This window comes from Oryza sativa, chromosome 11 (assembly GCF_034140825.1).
Source record: "Oryza sativa Japonica Group chromosome 11, ASM3414082v1".
NCBI classification, from domain to species: domain Eukaryota; kingdom Viridiplantae; phylum Streptophyta; class Magnoliopsida; order Poales; family Poaceae; genus Oryza; species Oryza sativa.
The window spans coordinates 15033606-15055761 of record NC_089045.1 but is presented as its reverse complement, the minus strand read 5'-3'; the positions used below and the strand labels follow the sequence as shown (position 1 = coordinate 15055761).

The 22156-nt window shown below is 42.1% G+C and overlaps 1 long non-coding RNA gene and 1 pseudogene across 1 annotated transcript; both read right to left on the bottom strand.

Moving 5' to 3' along the window:
- Positions 1-856: 856 nt before the first annotated feature.
- LOC136353832 (uncharacterized) lies at positions 857-6578 on the bottom strand. The gene is made up of 5 exons (XR_010737269.1): positions 6235-6578; positions 3738-4191; positions 3571-3627; positions 3357-3494; positions 857-1113 (listed from the first exon to the last, which is right to left on the bottom strand). It is a non-coding gene; the product is annotated as an uncharacterized lncRNA (long non-coding RNA).
- A 1-nt stretch (position 6579) lies between these two features.
- Positions 6580-11225, bottom strand: LOC107279364 (uncharacterized; annotated as a pseudogene).
- Positions 11226-22156: the final 10931 nt, after the last annotated feature.

Below are 22156 nucleotides of genomic sequence, written 5' to 3'. Positions count from 1 at the left end.
GATCAACTAGAATTAATACATAGCGGAAGTTTCTATACATTCTGACTAGGGAGGTATAACCTTTAGGGATTTTCTAAATTATCGGGGTCATCCTAGTAATAGCCATAGGGGTTCTCCTCTTGACTCATAACTGAAAAAGGGGTTATAAGAGCAAGGATGAGTATTCACAATACTCAGCAAGTTATCATGGAAATATGTTATGCACTGGCATATAGTAGGGTTCTTTGCAAAAAGCAGTAATAAACAATCTGGAAGAGTTATAGCAAGAATTTATAAATATATAGACTTTAAATTTCTAACCAGTGTACCATATGAGTCCCGGTACTCAACTCCATGAGTACGGCTATTCGAATAGTTTCAAAGATATTCTACTGCAGCAGATGTACGCTTTACCCGCAGTCCACGACTTGCTGATAATCATCGGCTTTAGTCATGGCCCAGTATTAAGTTATTAACAATTGTGGCACCTGTTCCATGAACTTATATCCTCATATGCTCTAAACGTATTGTTAACAGCAGCAAGAGGAGTTCTGGCGTTCGCGAGGTATTTAAGGGGAACTGATCATATGACACCACGTCATCTCGATCAAGGTTTAGAAATATACCACATAGTTTACACTCGGGTATCACAAACCATTTACCTGTACATGGTAATGGTTAAAAGTAGCCCTTCGCGGCTATAAATGCCTCCTGCGCGAGGGCTTAAAAATAAGAACCACTATACGGAGGTGCCATATTGCTAATTAACATAATAACTAGGTCTGTCCCCATTCTAGAAACAGCGGTCGTACCCGTTTGTTCGACATAAGTACCTGGTAATAACTATATCAATCGAGACGGTACTAGCCACCCGGAAATCATCCAATTCTAACGTACTGTCCCAATCTAAGTATAAGATATTTTAACCAGATTATAAGTGAAGTAATCAAGGCTCAATTATCTGGGTTTCTATGGTTGAATTGTGCATATAAAATAGAATATTGAATAGAAGGCTATAAATAAATAATTTGTAAAATATAGGCTTAAATGATCAAAAGGTATATGGTAACTTGCCTTGCTCGATGTCCTGAAATTGATTGCTATTATCTAGTGTGTTAGAAGAATCCTCAAGACCTAGGGTTAGACATATAAAATTCAAATTCAAAAGGAATTCAAATAAAATCCAAAAATAAGAAAGATAGGGAAAATAAAATAAAATAGAAAAATAACAAAAGGGGTCTCAAAAGATAGAGAATGATTTTAGAAGAATATTGGTCCAAGTTTTACTGGAATTAGATCTATATTTTAAAAGATATGTGCTTCTAAAGTTTGAAAATCAATTAAATGTGAAATGGCACGGTGTGCGGGTCCCACCTATCAATCTCTCTCTCTCTCTCTTCTCTTCTTCAACCTCCAGCCGTTCCCCAAATGTGGCTGGCGGCGCTAGGGTTTGGGATTACGGCGGCGCTAGAGGGGGAAAGGGGTTGCGGCCGAGGAGGGGAGGGAGCTAGGGTTCTCCGGCGACGGCAAGCGGCGGCGGAGGGGTTAATTTGGTATGTGGTTGAGCTAGCGGCTAGGGCGGCGATGGCATAGTTAAGCCGTGAAGGTGATCGGGGTGATGTGAGTCAGACATGGCTCGGGGAGGGGTTCTAGAGCATCTATGAGGTACCTAGAAGGGTTTGGGCAGCTTGCCGACCTTCGGCAAGGTGCGGAGTATATCCGCCGACAAGCGCCTCCATTGGCGGCGGTCGAGCTCATGTCGGCAGCCCAGAGGATGGCATGATAGTGCAAACCGATTGCAAAAATAGACTTTAGGTAGTATATAGATGGTTAAAACGGAAGAACTCACCGAGATCGGTTGAAACGACGGATTGCGGCCGGAAAAACATTGCGGCGACGAAGAACAGAGCAGAGCAGGGGCGACGGTGCTCGGCTCGGTACGGCGAGGTAAAACTTGATGCAGGGCTTCGGTTAGGGCTCACTATACTAGAACCTGGTCGATATAAGGTGTTCTAAGGGTTATTTAGGGTGGATGGATGGACGGGCGTGGAGTCGATCGCGCACAAGGTGTTCGACCGACGGGCGAGAGTGGTTGATGAGATAGATTGGTGAAGCAGAGCTTCGGAGTTGTGGGGCTATGGTTGTTGATGATCGATGATGAACAAGGAAGGGATTAGGGTCCTATTTATAGGGCCAGGAGAGGTGGATGAGCTCGGACGCCATCATCGCCATGGATGAGCTCAAGGATTGGATATGGCAAAGGTGGCAGAGGCTGTGATAGGGTGGCCAAGGTCAATTTGAGTGGCGGGAGGCCACGTTTGAATACTTACCGGCGAAGGATTGGCTTGACCCCGGGTAGAAACGGCTGGTGACGTGTTAGCGCCAATCCGGGCGCGACGCGCGGCGGCGGCGAGGGTTAAAACGGCCGGCTTGGAGGTGAATGGTGAGAGGGGAAACGACCGTCTATCTTCAATTCAACCGTGCAGCAAGAATTGGCGCGATTCACCCCGGGTAGAATCAAGATCGGACTCGGTGGCGGCTTTGGATGGGAGCGCACGGCGTCAAGCGGCGATTTCTTGCGGCGGAGGTCGTCCCGGCTTTGTCGTCGTCAAGATTGGTGCGGCGGTGGCGGTCTGAGGGCGTCGGACGAGCGACTACGCGCCAAGACGATCGGGCACGCGCAAGCGGCCCCAAAGCCGACGCGCGGCGACACGGCGCGTGGCTATGTTGGATGCCCGGGCGGCGCGCGTGAAGGGGAGGAAGAAGCAAAGAAAGCCACGGATTTGAGTGGGATGTGGTCCCCAAGGATCAAATCTAGACTTTGCACAAGATTGGGTAGAGGTTGGGCTGTGTTAGTTGGGCTAGACATTCTGTCGAGCACCTAGTGTGAAATGAACAGTGAATTTCAAGAATTTTGAATATTTTTCCTAGAGAAGATTTGAATTTAAACTATGAATTTTGAAAGGTTTCACTAGGGTTTGGAATATAGCAAATCCTTACTAATATTAGGGTAAATTAGTAAGGTTCTAAAGAAGTAACACTTGAACCAATTAAGAATCAAATAAATTTTTAGAGCACACTAAATTAATCAAAAGCCAGCATGATGCAGTCAAATTTTGTTTAAAATTTGAGGATTCTACACATCGCTTGTTGGGATATTCTGTTTCGTAAAGTTTGTTACGCAATATGTAATTATATATTATGACTGGAATGATTGGTCTAGTTCATTACCTGTTTCGTAAGTGCACGATTTTCTTTCTCTGTTGTGACATCACTTTTTAGGTCAATATGTGTTATGAATTATGCTCAATATTGTTAGATGTAATCATGTAATTCAATGCACAGTGATGGGTAGAAATCTTGTTCAAGGTCGTTACCTGGATTGTAGGATGCTCTTTTTCTTTGTTCCCAGCATTTCCTGTAAACAAACTCTTTGCAACTTTGGAAACTGTATCTTTGCATGTAGTAGGGTTCACATTTTCTTGGGTTGCAGTGACATGGCTTGTTGGGATATTCTGTTTTTTAAAGTTTGTTAAACAATGACATATGTAATTCAATATTATGATTGGTATGATTGGTCTAGTTCGTTACCTGCTTCGTAGTTGGCCGATTTTCTTTCTCTTATGTGATAACACTTTTTGGGTCAATCTGTGTTATGAAGTATGTTGAACATTGTTAGATGTAATCATGTAATTCAATGTTAGATGTAGTTAAATGCACAAAACCATGATGACTGAATTATTTGTTCAATTCTTTACCTCATTCGTTGTTTCTGGTGCGTGCACTGGTCTCTCTTGAGTGTGCAGGGCTGTTGCATCAGTATAATTCACATTGCTCCACTCTGCTTCTTTGTTGGAAGTGTTTGTGTAACACCCCAGGTAACCACGTACCAAGAGTGCCACACCAAAAAACACTCAAACCACTAACTTCCAAAATTATTAGAAATTTCGGCAGAGTCTTCCCTGTAAATACGGACATCCACGACATGCAATTATAAGTTAAACTAATAACAATATCATTCCCATAATACGATCCATCCTTATAATCCATGGGGAAGAAACTATTAGAAATCTAAAAGATTATTATAAGACCAAACCAGGATATAATTTTAAGTGTCATTATGGATCTAAGCAATATAGTTTGATAGTGAGCAAGTAGATGTGCATATAAGGATGTTACTTCCCGCCCTTGCATGCCGGTCTCAATGCGTACCTAAAACCAAATAAAACACAAGAGTGAGTATAAAAATACTCAGCAAGTACAATATGGAACTAGAAAACACATATACACATCGCTGACAATAAAGCATGAACAGAAGCCTTTCTTTCTTTGATAGGAAACACATTTCCAAACACCAAGTCAAAAAAGATAGTAGTTCCCATCCCGGGCAGGCATGAATTGAAATAGTAGTTTTCATCCCGGACAATAGTAAATACATCCTAGCATTTGCCGGCAAAGCCAAGTAAGCGTGATCAGCGCTTACCCACAGGAACTTGAATAAATAACCAAATTGCACTCCCATGACTACGCATGGTACTTGAATAATTGAAACCGGAATCAAAGAACCAAATGGAAACACGTCCATGGCAAGCAGGGAACTTGAATTATTTAAGCAGAACTAGAATCCAGAATATTAAAACAAGAATAACATCGTACACATAAGATCAACTTGAAATCTAAATAGCGTGAACAACAATATGAACATAAGCAATTACTTATCACGTTGAAATATATCAGAAATAAATAGATAGAGTAACAATCCATGAATCACACAATTAGTTCGTCATGCATTTGCCTCGAACGAACGGTTGGTATCATGCACGATATGATGGACCACCACCTAATCATAAACAAAACCTTAGCAAACATATTCAAACATGCATATAAAACAATGAAAAAGGTGAACCTACTGCCCCATCCCATCAAATCTCAATAACAAGGAACGCCGCTTGGACTATACACAAGACTGCTGCTTCAAACCTTTATATCTTGAAATATGAAAAGGCTATGACTGAAAATATATACATTTTGAAAATCTACAGAACAATACCTACAACTTTCATGTAGAAAGCATATTTTTATTCTGCCATTTAAATGGTCTAATTTGCGCTTGAAAGCAGGCTTCAGAATCTGTCCAGAATTTCAGACTGTCCACACTAAAACAACTATAACTAGAGTTCTACTCGCCCAATCAGGGTGTACTTTACCAATATAGAAAGATAAGAAAATCCTCTACAACTTTGTCTATAGGCGGCCTGGCTGATTCCACTGTTTAACCTCTCCAAAAACAGTTCAATCTACTACTATCCAGATTATGACACAAAAACAACAGTCATACTAAAAAAGTTATATCTCCTAAACCACTTGAGATAAAATCGCTCCCTTTGGTCAGAAGATATATCCAAACATTATCTACAACACCATAGTTATAAACTTTTGCATAAAATAACATTTAGAGCCCCGAAACATCGAAACACTGAAGCACTGCAAATCTACCCACATGCAGAACTGCAACAAACCAAACCGCAACTACCCAAACTCCTTCTCTAGCCTTCCCTAACCATGAATTAATGCACTAAAGCCATGCTAGAACAACTGATACAACAAGGGGATAAGCCTCACCTAGGGTTTCTTTAGTGAACTTGTGAGGAGACAATCGGGGAGACTCCGGTCTAACCCCTCCTTCTACTCCTCTCCTCCTTCTCGTTCCGTTTTTCTACTTCTCTTCTTGATCCAAGCTATGAAGGTGGAGATCTAGGGAGAGGAATTTGCTGTAGATGGGAGAGATGCAAACACAGGAGGAGGGGAGGAATGAGGCGCCGGCCAGGGAGAGGGGTGGCGGCACTATGAGGGGAGGTGGGATTCGGTTCCCCTCTCTCTAGCTTTTATGGGAGAACTAATGGGCTGGGTTTATGGGCCTTCTCATGTTGGCCCACTTCTAAAGATATTTTTCTTTTATTTATTTCTGTTAACATCTTTATTTTAACAAGTCAACCCAAACTAAAAAACCTAAATATCTTTTAATATACGGGGTATTACAGTTTGAATCAATGGTAGCCTTGGTATTAAAAAAATGTCTGGTCAGATATTAGCAGTAATATTTGTATCATCAATCACTAAGGATACATCTTCTCCAGACTCTCAAGAAGCATGACATAACTATTCAATTCATTACCAATTCTCTATGATTTTAAAATGTATTATGAACAGAGCATGTACACATATTAAAAAATGCAGACAATATGAATGTCTTACCTCCTGTGTCAATGGTTGTTTACTCTGCTCCGACATCACTTTTTGAATCTCCTTCACCAATTCATCCTTGAGATAGGCTTTAAGTTATTCCTGATTTTCGTGTTCCTTGCAAGTTCATCCTTTAATATCTGAACCTCACGAGCTTGTTCTTCAACTATCTCATGAAGTTGGTGTTTTGTTTGTTTCTCAAAATATCCGTGTCCACGTTTCTATGTTGATTTTGTTCCTGTTGTTTCCTTGTATGTGTTCTGGAAAACATCGTCTTCTTGACCCCCAAATGTGACACTTCTTGATCCTTCATCACCCGCCTCATCTGAATCTGTCATAGCCAACTTCCTTGTTGTATTATTCTGATGCAAAGAAAAAAAATGTAAGACATCGATTTAGGTAATGTTGCGACTCAAATAATATCTTGTTATGTGCTTGAAATTACAACTCATGTAAATACTTTCAGACATCTTATTTGACCATTTTCCGTGCCTCGTGTGAGTAGACTTCCAAAGTTCCAGAACACCTGGCTCAGCACCAGTTTCTTCATCTCTCTACGAATGAAATATTTTGCATCATTAGTATTCATTTGATTATTATTTTGTTAGTTCATCTGAATGTAAAACATATTCACCTGTTCCCAACTACACTGAGAGAATGGTTTGGAACCCATAAGATGCATGGTTTTCATTTGTTGCCTATTCGTAGAGTTCTGGGTGCTGACCTTCTGCACAGATAAGACACGCAACGTTCAGCAATTAGCAAGTACAATATGCACAAACGCTTGTGTTATTAATTGTACAAAAAAGTGCCTCACCTTAAATTTTTTGGATCCAAAGTACATGATCAGTCTTGAGGCTTATTTTTCATTCTGTCTTCATAACTGTCATATGCCCTGTACGTAGCACTAAAAGTGGATCACCATCCTTTGTATCGTTCTTTGGCAATCTTCCATACCATCTGCCTAGAATCATCATTCTGCGGGATGTCCCATGAATTATGTTGGAAACATTACATTCAATTACATTGAGAACATAGGTGCAAATTGAAAAATTCATTTGCATAACAGATAGAAAAGAATAAAGATGTGGCATATACATACCATTACACAATCTGCAATTGAATTCTTGACATCTTGCTTCACATCTTTCCACTTTCTAACACCAATTAGTGGAGTCCTTAACCTTGTGTACATTACCACTTCATCCACAAATGTACGCCTATTGTCTCCACATGGACCACCCAGTTTTGCTGAAAATTCAACTTTAAGTTTACGAGAAGATGACTTCAACCTCTTGGTACCATGGCCAACTTGCTTGCCATCTACTTACAATCACGTGAGAAAAGTTCATACAAAGGATTAAGTGTTGATTCAATTGCAGCAATGAAAGTAAAAATTTAAAGAAATATGAACTGAATATAACCTTGTGTATGCTTTGTTATTTTCCTAGCATGAGATGGCCATTCTATTTCTGGCATGTCACTGCTGCCATTGATCTCGACACCATCTGATGTATTCTTATTATTGGTAATATAAGCTTTGTAAGCCACTGCCAAAAAATGTACACATGTGCGCTTTGTAGATTATAAAAAGTAATTAGAAATAATAAGTACTCCAAAGGGAAAAATACATACTAATTTGTTTCAGAAGCCCTTGATCCCTTAACCATTCAGTGTAAGTTTTAATGGTTTCGTCCCTGTAATCATCGTATAGATCTGCGAGATACCAACAAAATTATGTAAGTAAATAATACAGGTACAGATATGCACAACTTGCTACTGCAATACAACTAGCATATATACCATGAACAGTTTCATCATCCTCTTGGATTGATGCAAGCCATTCTTTGTATGCATCAACCTCATCATCATCATCATTATCATCGTCACACTCTTGCTCCCTTGGTCACTTTAGAGGTGTAATGTTGACATGTCGTTCTTTTACTTGTTGTGTAGCCAGTACTAACCTGACTTTCTTTTCTGAAGCTACGTCCCTAATCATGCATTCTGCATCTCTTCTGTAATCAATTGCCTCAAGGCTTGCTATATCATTTCCACATCTCTTCTTGTAGTACAAGTAGTCGCGCAAGCCAAACCCTAGCTACTCTTATCAAAGATTCAAATCATATGTTACCCTTGTCAACATTGGCTTTGACCCAGCGCTCTTTGGACCCCTTGCAGTTGATCCATACCTCCCATATCTCACCTGTCAACTTGATGCTATTTGTGTGGAAAACAACCATTATGATAATATAGTAGGAATATCAAACATTGATTTACATGAAAAAAATATATTCAGTACACTTCTAGTATTCTTATATAGTAACATAAACAAACGAGAAAAAACAACTCTGTTTTATAACATCAAAAAATGAAAATGTCAATTAGGCGCAAAATGCAGCCCTCTGTATTATCAAATTTGCTGACCTCATTTAGTACACACTAGGGCAATGTTTGGCAAATGAGAAAGGGAAATAATTTCACACCCATCTTTAAATCCTAACTATACATTCTCAATCTTCAATTTAATCCTAACCCATCATTGATTTTCCCAATCCCAATCCAATCCCATATATCCCATTATCTAATCACACCCTAGGTTAATATGAACATACGAAGATGAGCACATGAAAGATGCGCACTAGTTGGAAAAAATACTCACCTTTGGCTTAACGGGTCATTCAAATCCTCTTCTTCAAAAACGACGTCGGCATCCTCGACTATTGCCGTACGACCAAGTATACAGAGACGGTCCACAGGTCAACGGAAGCATACCCCGTGTGCCAACCGAGGCGAGTGGCCGACAAACGGACTCCACTAGACACCATGCGGGCTGCACACGTGGAAACAACGCGGCTACCGAGCGAACAAACAACCACGGTCACCACACGCACCCACAAACGACTACCGACACCGGTACACGGGTACCGGGGTCGACAAACACACAACGGGCATGGGGCGACATCGAAAGGACGAGAACAGGGCAGCGAGAGGATGGATCCTTACCACCACGCGATGAGGCATGGGAACGACGATGATGAACGGCGCGGCGGAGACGGATGGGAACGACGGAGACGAACGGACGACACTTCGGCGGCGATCCTTGGATGAAGGCAGGACGAGGCCGACGCAGGGCTTGATGACACGGAGCCGATGACGAAGACAACGCCGAGGCTGCAGCAGACTTGACGAAACGCGGGCGACGAACGAACGCGGCTTGACGAAGGGACGAACGCCACGACGACCAAGAACGATGGCAGGACGACAACCGGAACTGGCGAGGAGGCGACGAGGGCAGCTGGCAGCAGCTGCACGGATGCGAGGATGACGCGGAACACGCCGCTGCGATGACGACGATGGAGGCGGCACCGCGGGATGACGAGCCGGCAAGGATGAACGGTGAAGACGATGACGGACACCGGCGGTGGGGTTCGGATGGAGGGGAGGTGATGCCGAGGACGACGCTCGCTGCTGCGATGCCACTGTTGCCTGCGGGGATGCACTTCTGGAGGTCTCCGAGGGAAACGGAGAGCAGGCCGGGGAAGGGGAGGCGACTGTGACGCCGGGGGAGGCGACGGCACGGCCGGCCGGCGTGCTGACGCGGTGGCAGGGGCGGCTGGAGTTGGCCGGCGGCGTAGGAGAGAGAGGAGGTCGGCGACGGTGTGGCTAGGGAGCTCGGGAAGGTGGAAAACCGAAGGAAAGGGGGACTAGGGCTCCGTTTTATAGGCAATGGAGGGGAGTGCCGACCACAGGAGGGGACGGGAACGACGCCGGAGAACGTGGCCAGCGGCATCAATGGCGGTCAAAGAAGAGGGATTAAATCCTAGTGATTGGGGGCGGGATTAAAAGGGGAAAGTTGGGGGAAATAATGAGGAAGGGATGGGGATTCTGTTTTTGCAATTTATTTGGCCGGAACTTGCGCAGTGGAGCGGGATCGAAGGATGGCGGCGCTAGGGTTCAGGAGAGGGACAGAGAGGAGCGGCCGGCTGGAGGTTGAAGACGACCGGGTGGGTGGACCCACCGGTCAGGCGCGAGGCGCGCACGTGCGCCGCGCGTGCAGAGGGGCGCGAGGGGAGGAGGGAGGCGGCCTGGGGTGGCTGGTCGGCTGGGCCGGCACAGGGCAGGGGTGGCCCAAGCGGAAGAGGAGGGAAGAGGTGGACCGGGAGGAGGAGGGGAGGCCTGGGAGAAAGAGGGGATGAAAAAGAGAGGGGGGGAAGAGAGACTTCGGCCGCGGGCCGAGGGAGAGAGGAAAGGAACTTTGGGACGGACTTGGCCCAAAGGAAAAGGAGGATTATGTTTAGTTTCCTTTTTAATAAACTTTCTTAATTGTTGTTGTTGCTTAATAATTGTTCTTGTTGCACACAAGCAAAGCTACAACCTTATAAAGAAGCAATAACAATACATAAAAAGAAAGCACACGGTTCTTTAGGTTATAAGAAACATTAGGAGACTTGAATGGGTCAATTCAGGGTTCGTATGATCAAGATATGATCATCCGAAGTTTAATGCTGTTATTGCAGGGGCGTGAGCAGTAGGGCAAGGACAAGGCGAGTACATACACTCCGTGCACGACGCCATCTGCGGGACTGCCCAAAGCCGTCTCTTTTCGGGTGCCTTCCCAGCTAGCGAGCAAGCGACCAGCTGCATCCGGAGCTTCTGCGGCACCAAAACCATCTCCACCATGATAAGCAGAGTCAGGTAAAAATTCTTCGCAGGTACCCGCCAAGAGTGCCTCATCTGTTGCCTCGACGGGACGCATTCAGTGCCACCGTTGCCAAGGGTTTGGGCATGTGTAGAAAGATTGCCCTAGTCAACAGGCATATGTTGCTACAGAAGATGGCTACATCACCACCTCCAACGTGGAAGAGGAAGAGGAAGAAGGAGAAGTTGAGGATGAGGACGGCGAAGTCTTTGGTCGTGATGACACAACGGCCTATAGGACCATCATTGTAAAGCGGGTGCTCAGCACGCAGGTACAGCAGCCTGAGAGGTTGCAACGCCATAATTTGTTCCAGATTTTCTTCATCATCAACAACCGTCGTGCACGTGTGATCATTGATGGAGGTAGCTGCAACAACTTGGTGAGTTCTGATTTGGTCAAGAAGCTTGGCTTGACCGCACGTACACATCCACATCCTTACCATATTCAGTGGTTAAACGTTTCCGGAAGAGCAAAGGTAACACAGGTTTGCAGGGTTTCGTTTTCTATTGGCTCATATGCATATTCTGTTGATTGTGATGTGGTTCCAATGCAAGCTTGTTCACTTTTGTTGAGTCGTCCTTGGGAACATGATAATTATGCTACACACAATGGTAGGAGTAATAAATACACTTTTGTGCATAATGAAAAGAAAATTACTTCGCTACCTTTGACCCCTGCTGAAATTGTAGAAGCTGATAAAGAGCGAGTTGCTAGTTTGAAACTTGATGAATCTGAAAATCAGCAAGTTGTTAAATCTGTTTTTCCACCTAAAACGGATAAGCTTTCACCTAGCTCTAAGGTTGAGGGAATTAAGTTGAAGGGTGGTGTTATGCTTGCAACAAAATGTGACATTGCTGAAATTTCAGATGATGATATTTGCTATTCCTTGATATGCAAACAAGCCTTGGTATCTCTAGATGATATTGGTAGTTCGATACCTCCTGTTGTTACTAACCTTTTGCAGGAGTATGAGGATGTTTTTCCAGCTGAGATACCCCCGGGATTGCCACCTATGAGAGGGATAGAGCGTCAAATTGATTTGATTCCAGGAGCATCATTGCCAAACCGTGCTGCTTATCGAACCAACCCAAAGGAGACTAAGGAAATTCAGCGGCAAGTTCAAGATCTTTTGGACCGCGGGTATGTACGTCAAAGCCTTAGTCCTTGTGCAATTCCTGTAATTTTGGTTCCTAGGAAAGATGGTTCTTGGCGAATGTGTGTTGATTGTAGAGCCATTAATAATATTATTATTCGATATCGTCATCCTATTTGAATGTGTGTTGAATTATTCCACGTATGATAAGGAATTGTATGCTCTTGTACGTTCTTTAGAGACGTGGCGTCATTATTTGTGGCCTAAAGAATTTGTTATTCACTCCGATCATGAATCGCTTAAATATCTTCGCTCACAAAATAATTTCAATCGTAGACATGCTAAATGGGTTGAATTTATTGAATCTTTTCCTTATGTTATCAAACATAAGAAAGGGAAAGATAATGTGATTGCAGATGCTTTGTCTAGGCGCTATACTTTCTTGTCCCAACTTGATTGTCAGATTTTTGGACTTGAATCAATTAAAGAACAATATGTGCTTGATCCTGATTTTAATGAAGTGATGTTGAATTGCAAAGAGGGACGTACTTGGAACAAATTTGTGATCAATGGTGGATTTGTTTATAGAGCTAACCATCTATGCATTCCAGTTGGTTCCATTCGTCTTTCGTTGATACAGGAAGCGCATGGAGGAGGGTTGATGGGACATTTTGGAGCTAAGAAGACGAAAGATGTTTTGGCTTTGCATTTCTTTTGGCCAAGGATGAGAAAAGATGTTGAGAGGTTCGTGGCATGTTGCACCACTTGTCAGAAAGCTAAGTCTCATTTGAATCCACATGGTTTGTATATGCCTCTTCCTGTACCTTCTATTCCTTAGGCAGATATTTCTATGGACTTTGTTTTGGGAATGCCTAGAACTAAGAGGGGGAGGGATAGCACTTTTGTTGTGGTAGACCGTTTTTCTAAGATGGCACATTTCATACCATGCCATAAAAGTGATGATGTTGTTCATATTGCTGATCTGTTTTTCCATGAGATTGTTCGCTTACATGGTATGGCTTCTACTATTGTTTTAGATCGTGATGCAAAATTCTTAAGTCATTTTTTCCGCACACCATGGAACAAGTTGGGTACAAAGCTATTGTTTTCTACAACATGTCACCCACAAACAGATGGACAAACAGAGGTAGTCAACCGTACTTTGGGTACCATGTTGAGGGCTATTTTGAAGAAAAAATTGAAGATGTCGGAAGAATGTTTGCCTCATGTGGAGTTTGCGTACAATCGGGCAACACGTTCTACTACCAAGGTAAGTCCTTTTCAGATAGTGTATGGTTTCAACCCTCGTGCTCCTATTGATATCTTGCCTTTACCTACTAGTGAGAGGGTTCATAATGATGCAAAGGCACGTGCTGAATTTATTTTGAAAATGCATGAGACAACCAAGCACACAATTGAAAAGATGACTGAAAAGCATAGAATTGCTGGTAGTAAAGATAGGCAAGAAGTTAAGCTTGAACCGAGTGATTTAGTTTGGTTGCATTTGAGAAAGGATAGATTTCCAGAATTGAGAAAGTCTAAGTTGATGCCTCATGCTGATGGTCCTTTCAAAATTATTGAGAAGATTAATGATAATGCATATAAACTTGAGTTGCCTCCCGAGTTTGGGGTTAGTCCCACGTTTAACATTTCAGATTTGAAGCCATACTTGGGAGAAGAGGATGAGCTTGAGTCCAAGACGACTTCAATTCAAGAGGGGGAGGATGATGCGGACATCACTACCTCAGATACACACAACAATCCTCCAACGGTCATTCAAGTACCGATAACAAGAGCTCATGCGCGATAATTGAATTTAGAGGTGAGCTCATTCCTATGTTCTTCTTTGTATGAATTCGAGAGTAGATTGCTACCTAATGATTATATTGTGATTAGAAACAATGGAGGAGACAAGGAGACACTTGGAGAAGGACTTAGAGCCATGGAGGATCATCGAGGACGTCCAAGTTAAAGTGGAGGCCCAAACCAAGCCGACCTCGAGTGTAATTCAGAGTCCAGGACCAGTCTGCACTAAAACGGGCGCCCAGGTCGCATACATGCTCGGATTGGGGCATTCTTTATATGGATGGAAAGCTAAGAAGATAACCTTTCCAATGGTTTTCGTCCCACATCCAAATTATATCCAAGTCAATGGGAATCGACCGAACAATTTGACGTCCAGAATATGTCACGGTGCTGCGTCACCGTATTTGGGCCTTTGGGCCGTGTATCGTGTTAGAACCCATTAGGGTTGCGTCGAGAGGGGGTTGCACGACCCTAAACTCTATATATCAGTATCCGCCGCCATCTTTAGGTTTTTGGGTTTTGCTTAGATTATTCTGTCGAGAACAGTTTCGCCGCTAGATCGGTTTGTAAGACCCCAACTCGTGAGTTTAATCATTCATCTGCAATTTTGGTTGTTTTCTATACCGTTCTCTTTTGTGTTCTTCGATTGGCAAATAGGGATTAGCCTTCTCGGTGAGGTCATCCGCGTTTCGACACGGGTGATAAACAGAGGAGACGTGGTGCTGCGATTGCGGGGCTCAAGAGCGTCCGCGTTCGAGAAGCCGGATCGATTTGTGTCGCGACTCCGCCCAAATCGTTGTTTATCAGAACCTTTCAGAAGATCGGGAACCCTAGTATTTATGTCAGGAAGGGAGGAACCTTCTTTTGCCGAGCCTGAACCTGAGCCTTCAACATCTTTGGGTCTGACTAGAGAGTCCTCCCCAGAGCCATCGCCGGATTCCAAAGAAATTCAAGCTCCGGGTTGTGCTCCTAAATTTAGGGATGATCCTCATAGCGATTATGAGAAAACCTTGACGGGCATCCTCCCTGATAATATGTTGATAGAGGAAGTAATGACGGTTCTGCTTCATGAGTCCCCTGAATCTACTCTAGAACCGGATGATCTTCATTTCATTCAAAAAGATTCTGGTGAGACCTTTGAATTGCACTCCAAAGAACCACCATCACAGCTTCCCCATCGAGCCTGAACCTTATTCCTCTGGCCATCAAAATGTTGTTCTTGACATTTGTCAAGAAACAACCTTGTTCTTGCACGATGCATCTCTTGGGAAGGAGAACCTGCAAGCCATGGACAAGCTTGAGACACCAACTCTAGAGGATGAAAGTCCACAAATGAGCATGAAAGATTCTCTTTCAAAGTTCCTCAGTGTTCATGCTCACATAAAGAATCCTCATAGTTCCGTCCGATTAGTTTCACTTCCTTGTGCAAGAACCATAACCGCCTTAGGGTCCTCATCTCTATCATGTTTAGAAGGTTGGTTGTGGATGCTTTTATTTATCATAAATATTGCAAATCTTGTATGTGTCTGTGGCACTAATCTTGCAGCGAGATGTCTCCATGGTCGAGCTTGTGACCATAAACAAAGCAATGCCGGGAGATATCCCGGATTATCTTGGTAACTTTTCTTTCCAATAAAAGTAAGAATCAGTTTTTAGGATATTATGCACCTTCGGGTATTCTTAGTCAGTAACCATTTCAGGCTGAGATTAAGAATGAGGGACGTACGATGCCTAAGAACATAGGAACTACATCAACTGCTCATTTTGGTGATCCTTGGTGTTGGTACACACCTTATAAAGATCCCAGTCTCACACACTTGATTTTTGACGTCTCATAACGCAAAAGTCCAAGTGTGGGGGAGGAATGTCGACGAGCTTGCATGACAAGTTCCATCAACCAAGGCCACCTTGTTTGCAGTTGGCGTTAGTCTTACCTTGCAGATAAAAAAAGAAAAAAAAGAAGAAAAAAAGAAAAAAAGAGAGACAGAAGATAAAAAAAAGAAATGAAAGATGGGACAAGAGGAAGAGAGCAAGAGGGCTGACGGGCTACATCTAGTTCAAAGACCGCATTATGTGCGAGTTTTTAAAATAGGCCATACACCTCGCTAGTAGCGATCATGCTACCTCGCTACACCAAGCCCCTCTCTTGAGCTCATGTGCCACCTTGGCTTAGCCTTCATCCACTCCTAGTTGTGCACAACCTCTCGCTCCTGCAACACCTACACACATACAAGCAAGAGGAGATGCCCTCTTCTTTCCTAGGTGTTTGCTGCTACACTCTAGTTGGCACTTGCATCTTTGCCTAAGAAGAGATGCATCCTACGTCTCTACAAAATTTTGCCAACGGAACACGCCTTCAAGGCACAAGGTTCTTGCACCCGAGATGTGGGCATAACCGAACCACTTGCTTGAGTTGGTGTGGTCAAAGTACCTTCCTTCGCCACAACCCACATCAAGACGGAGGAGAGATTGACAATCACATGTGACCATGCCACCGCTCTAGAGATTTCAACATATACATCATGCTGGCGGTAAGTGCACTCAGGTATAGGACATGAAGCAAAAGATTCACCATTTCTTTTACTCATACTTATCTCTAGTTGAGTCTAGCTTGATCATATATGGTTATGCGTCCTCAGTCCATTTTTCGTATGCTATGGTTTGGGTGGTCGTCAACATTCATAGGCTTTTTAAATTAAGCATGATGCTTATGATAAATAGTCTGCTTTAATCAAAGTTGATGTGGTGTCAAGTTTGTTTAAATGAACCGTAGAGCCAGTACTTTCATGGACTTCGGATGTATATCCTTCGTAGACTAACCCCTGCAGGAACCTTTTCAATTTGACGGGTGAGTTCTCAAGCATGAGTCACACTGGAGGTAAGTCAAGGGCCAGGAACAAATCAATTGCCATAACAGGCAAAGGAGAGACATATCACCTCTCAAGTTGCACGGTACGTATATTGCCAAATACTCCTTTGCTATGCTTGTAACTTTATCTCAGCCATGTATGAGTTCTGCTTAAATAGAAGTTTGGTGAACCAAAAAAAATGTTTTTAAGAATAAAAGAAATGTCTCTCGGAGAAAAAAAAAAGACAAAATAAAATTATGGCAAAATTATGGGATCCATGCTCATTAAGTTTTCAATCCAATTCCTTTATAGCATGGATGTGAACAACAAATTTTGAGGCTATGATAAAATCTTTTCAATTTTTTGTAGTCCCTCGAGTATTTGTTGTCCACTAACCTTTTGCATGAAAATAAAAAGACAACTAAGGAGCAGTGTAGAATAACCTCAACATTCATACCACGCTCCTTGGACTATGAGAAGACAGATGCACAGGGAACCAAGCAGAGCAAATGCAATACTTTGTTATAGTTGATTCGGTTCAAAGTTTGGTAAGTTCGATCTGGTAATAATCTCAAACACCCTGTGTATCATTGCGTCATATAGTCGTCCTGCTAGGATACCCACCATGCTCATTGTTGCCATAAAAAAATAAAAAATAAATAAATAAATAAAAGTGAAATAAAATAAAGTAAATTTAGGCACTTCATCCGCCTAGAGTTACTTAAATAAAATTTGGCTCACCGGTATTTTACCCCAGTAGAAGTCCATTTTACTTTCCATGTTTTTGTTGAATAAAGACAAGGTACAAAACAAGTGTGGGGGAATCATTTCCGAACATCCGACGCGCAACAGCATCAACTCAACATGACAACATGATGAACACCAACCCACGGCTGCGCACAAAATTCAGCAGCCAGAACAGAGTCCTGGCTGGGTCGGTTGAACCAAGTGTTCGCCCAACCCTTGCTTGGTCCGATTCTGTCATCCTTCGCCGTGTGGTCAGGTTTGCGCGTCTCCTCCCTTATCCTCCACTATTTGTGAGTTAAACTTGGCAGAAAAATTGAATACAAATTTAGTTTGACTCCAAATGAAAATTGAAAACATTAACTCTCAACAAATAGAATTTTCCTATGATTGATCATGTATACTTTTTATTCTTTGCTAACACTTGTCACTTGTGAACAAACATCTATCATAGGGAACCTTGCTCATCTAAGTAATTGATGTATGTGATATGGTTATGACGAAAGAAATTCCTGTCCAACTGTCATGATACTTGGGATTTTGTTTTGTGAAATTAAAACTTTTTCGAGCAATACTCCTCAGTGACTATATAATTACCTACCAAGGCCATGTATAATTATCATTGCAGAAACCTTTATATATATGTATATATACATATATGTATATATATATATATATGAATATATGTATATATATATATATACATATATATATATATACATATATTCATATATATATATACATATATATATATATATATATATATATATATATATATATATATATATATATATATACATACATACATACTAGCAATAGTGCCCGTGCGTTGCAACGGGAAAAACACTGTTTGATAGTGACACCTTGAAAACCTTAAATCGGTAAAAATCAAGTCTAATTTGATATATTAACAAATAGGTAGAACCGAGTCTAATTTGATGAATTAGCGTAGAATTTATGATTTAGTTTTAGATTTATTTTTCGAGCCTACTTAGGAGCTTATCCGACGGATTTTGATTTTAAAAATCTAAGTCACATTGTTTGATCAAATTTGCTTTCGACCCAGGTCTTCCTAGTCGGCCCAAACTTGGGCTGGCCCATCTTCGGCGAGCTAATTCAATTTGACATCCCGCAAGCCGAGCAGCTGAGCGCGGCCCACATATGCGGGGACGGTCCGATGCACTTCGACGGCCCATTTGGCACAGTGTAATCAGCGGCGGCGGCGGCGGTTTTTTAAGTAGTATTTTTTTCGATTCGGATCTATAGTTTTTTTCACCACTTAGGGGAAAAAGACTTTTGTTGTTGTTGTTTTTCTTTATTTTATTTTTTGTGTGGCTTTTCTTTTTCTTTTTATGCACTTTCTGCCTTCATTCTCCCTTTTATTATTTTTTTAACAAAAACGACCTCAAGTACCTTATTGCAAGATTATAGGGACTCAAATGTAAATATAAAAATTACATGGACTCAAATGCAAAAGTACAAACCAAAAAATTAAAATCATATAAAATGGAATGCTCTCGACCGTAGGTTCCGTTTTTGCAAATATATCTTCAATTCGACACATCAATTTTTCACCAATGTAGAGTCAGACTTTTTTTTTCTTTTTTGAAAGGGAAGTCGGACTTTTTTTTCTTTTCTAAAAGGGAATCGGATATAGGTGTCGGACTTTTTTATTTTATTTTTTCGCTATTATTTTTTTTTGACGGACGAAGGAAGCATCTCTCATTTTGACTTTTATTGTTGTTGTTTTTCTTTATTTTATTTTTTGTGCGGCTTTTCTTTTTTCTTTTTATGCACCTTTCTGCATTTGTTCTCTCTCTTTTATTATTTTTTTAACAAAAACGACCTCAAGTACCTTATTACAAGATTTTAGGGACACAAATGTAAATATAAAAATTGCAGGGACTCAAATGCAAAAGTACAAACTCAAAATTTAAAATTATATAAAAATGGAATGCTCTCTGTAGGTTTCGTTTTTGCAAACAGATCTTCAATTCGGCAATCAATTTTTTTCACCAATATAGAGTCGGACTTTTTTTCTTTTCTAAAAGGGAAGTCGGACTTTTTTTTCTTTTCTGAATCGGATATAGGTGTCGGACTCTTTTATTTTATTTTTTTCGTTATTATTTTTGTTTTGACGGACGAAGGAAGCATCTCTTATTTTTTAAGTAGTATATATATATATATATATATATATATATATATATATATATATATATATATATATATATATATATATATATATATATATATATATATATATATATATATATATATATATATATAGAACTACTATAGAGCACCCTAAGGTGCTACGTATTAAACAGCACCTGATACAGCTTCTAACCCCACCCCACCACCCTCCCACCCTGCTCCCCACCAGGTCCATAGTACGTAGTTAAAATTTAACTCACCAACGACCAATCTCGATCCCACCCCTGCGCCCCCTCCCTTCACTCCCATAGTCCGAGTAAATTTTTTACTTGATGTTATCCAACTTCTTAGTAGTTCTATATATAGTTAAAATTTAACTCATCGATGACCAATCTCGATCCCACCCCTGCACCTCTACCGCCACTCCCATAGTCCGAGTAAATTTTGAACTCGCGCACCACCAAGAGCTCCCCTCACCCCACCATGTCAACACTCCTGCCCAAACAATAATAATTTTTTACTCATGCCAATAATTCTATTTATACCATCCATAACCATCTTACCGTATCTATAACCATCCGCTGGAAGTAAAAACATTACTAACCCTAATAATTATTATAGGGAAAAATATGTAGCAAACCCTATATGTAATGCAAACGTAGAAACTACCATTGGATCGAAAAATGGACGCCCGATATTCGTCCACATAACATGAGTTAAAATTTTACCCGCAAATTCACTCATGAGTTAAAATTTCACTAGGAGTAAAATTTTAACTCATGCAGACGTGGACAAATCTCGGGCATCCATTTTTCGATCCAATGGTAGTTTCCACGCTTACACTACATATAAGGTTTGTGCTATATATTTTTTTCTATTTATAGAGCCCATGACTTGCGGGGAGTCAAAAAATTACTACCTGTAGAACAAGGGCCTAATTTTTACTGACCCTGAAAATCTGCTTCCGTTAAGTAAATGTTTTACTGGTAGTGTGAACTGAATAACCGAGAAAATAGGGATTGGGTGGCCACGTGGAGATCAGCAGGGGGAGCGCTCTGGCTGAGGGTGCGGGGAAAAACGAAAACACGATCTGTGGGAGAAAAAACGGAAAAACCGGAGAAACTCTGCGCTGTGTGAGTCGCGCCACGATGTTGCATAGCGCGCCATGATCCGTGAGTCGCTTCGTATAGCGCTACCGTATATATATAACTACTATATGGCACCCTACGTGTCATATAGCTAAATAGCACGTCTCAACGTAAGCCCTCCCCTCCATCCTCCACATCCTCCACCCACCACATCAAGATGTTAAGTAATTTTTTAACTCGCGAACGAAAACATAAAGCGCTACCTTATTGGATGAGAGACACACGAAGGTGCGTAGTAAAATATTTACTCACGCGCCATGTGCAGCTACCCTCTTTCATATTGAGATGTTTAGTTATATTTTTACTTGATTAAAATATGAGTATTTATACCGTAGGAAATCCTATCCAACCATTCCTTCCTCCGTCAATTACTCCATTTTTTTGGGATCTACGGCACGGCAGCCTCAACCGTGATTCCAGCAGAGGAAAGGATGACGACTCCTTCACCGCGCGCTTGCCAGCGAGGGCTTGATGGCTGCGGCCACCGGCGACGAAGAAGATGTTGAGGAAACACAGGGCTACCGGATCGGAAGGATGGCGACGAGAGAAGCCAAAGATGGCTATGGGCGTTGTCGCTCCCCTGGTCTAGCCATGGGCGACGGGCGCCGGTGTGCTTTCCGAGCCATCTCCGCCATGGGAGGAGGCGTTTGACAGTGTTGTGGGCGGTGTCGCTCCCATGGTCTAGCCATGGGCGACGGGCGCCAGTGTGGTGTCCTGGCCATCGCCGCCATAGGAGGAGGCGTTTGTAGGCGGCGACGTTCCCCTTATGTTGCGGCTGGAGGTTGGCTGTCCCTGTGCTATGCTTGGATTCCAGGCAAATCTGGCACTGATGGCTGACATTGCCCGTGCATGGCCACACCTGCTGCTCGTCAATTTCTTCCACATCTACAAGCTGGGTCCTCACCAACACCGGTGTCACCTCTCATGTTGGTCCCTAGCTGTGCTCTCCTTTATCTCCTCTCTTTCAATCAAAGGGGTGGGTAACAACAACCCTCTTCTTACCAGTAGAACAAATATATGTTTCCTCTTCGATGGTGCGGTCTTAATTTGCAACAGTATCGCCTTACATTTGCTCATTGATTTTGTTGTAGATTGCCAGCACCCAAAGACAGCCGAGGACTTCCTCAAGCTTAGCCCCAGCCCCAAGGTTGATTGACAAATGACCTTGATTATTCGTGCATACGCCAACGGTTCACAATCCACATGATCAACATTTGCATTTTAGTAAAGAATGTGATTACCTTCTTTTGTTTAGTTGCCGCTGCTAGCATCCTACGAGCTCATTAATCTGAACTAGGGGATGTTTGGTTTCGATTGTGAATTGTTGTTCAATTCTTAGGATTGTTATCTGAATGGAATATCTGATGGTGATTCTGTATCAGAGTATGTACTACTTTTCTAAATTACATATGACTACCACCCATTATCAAAATCCATG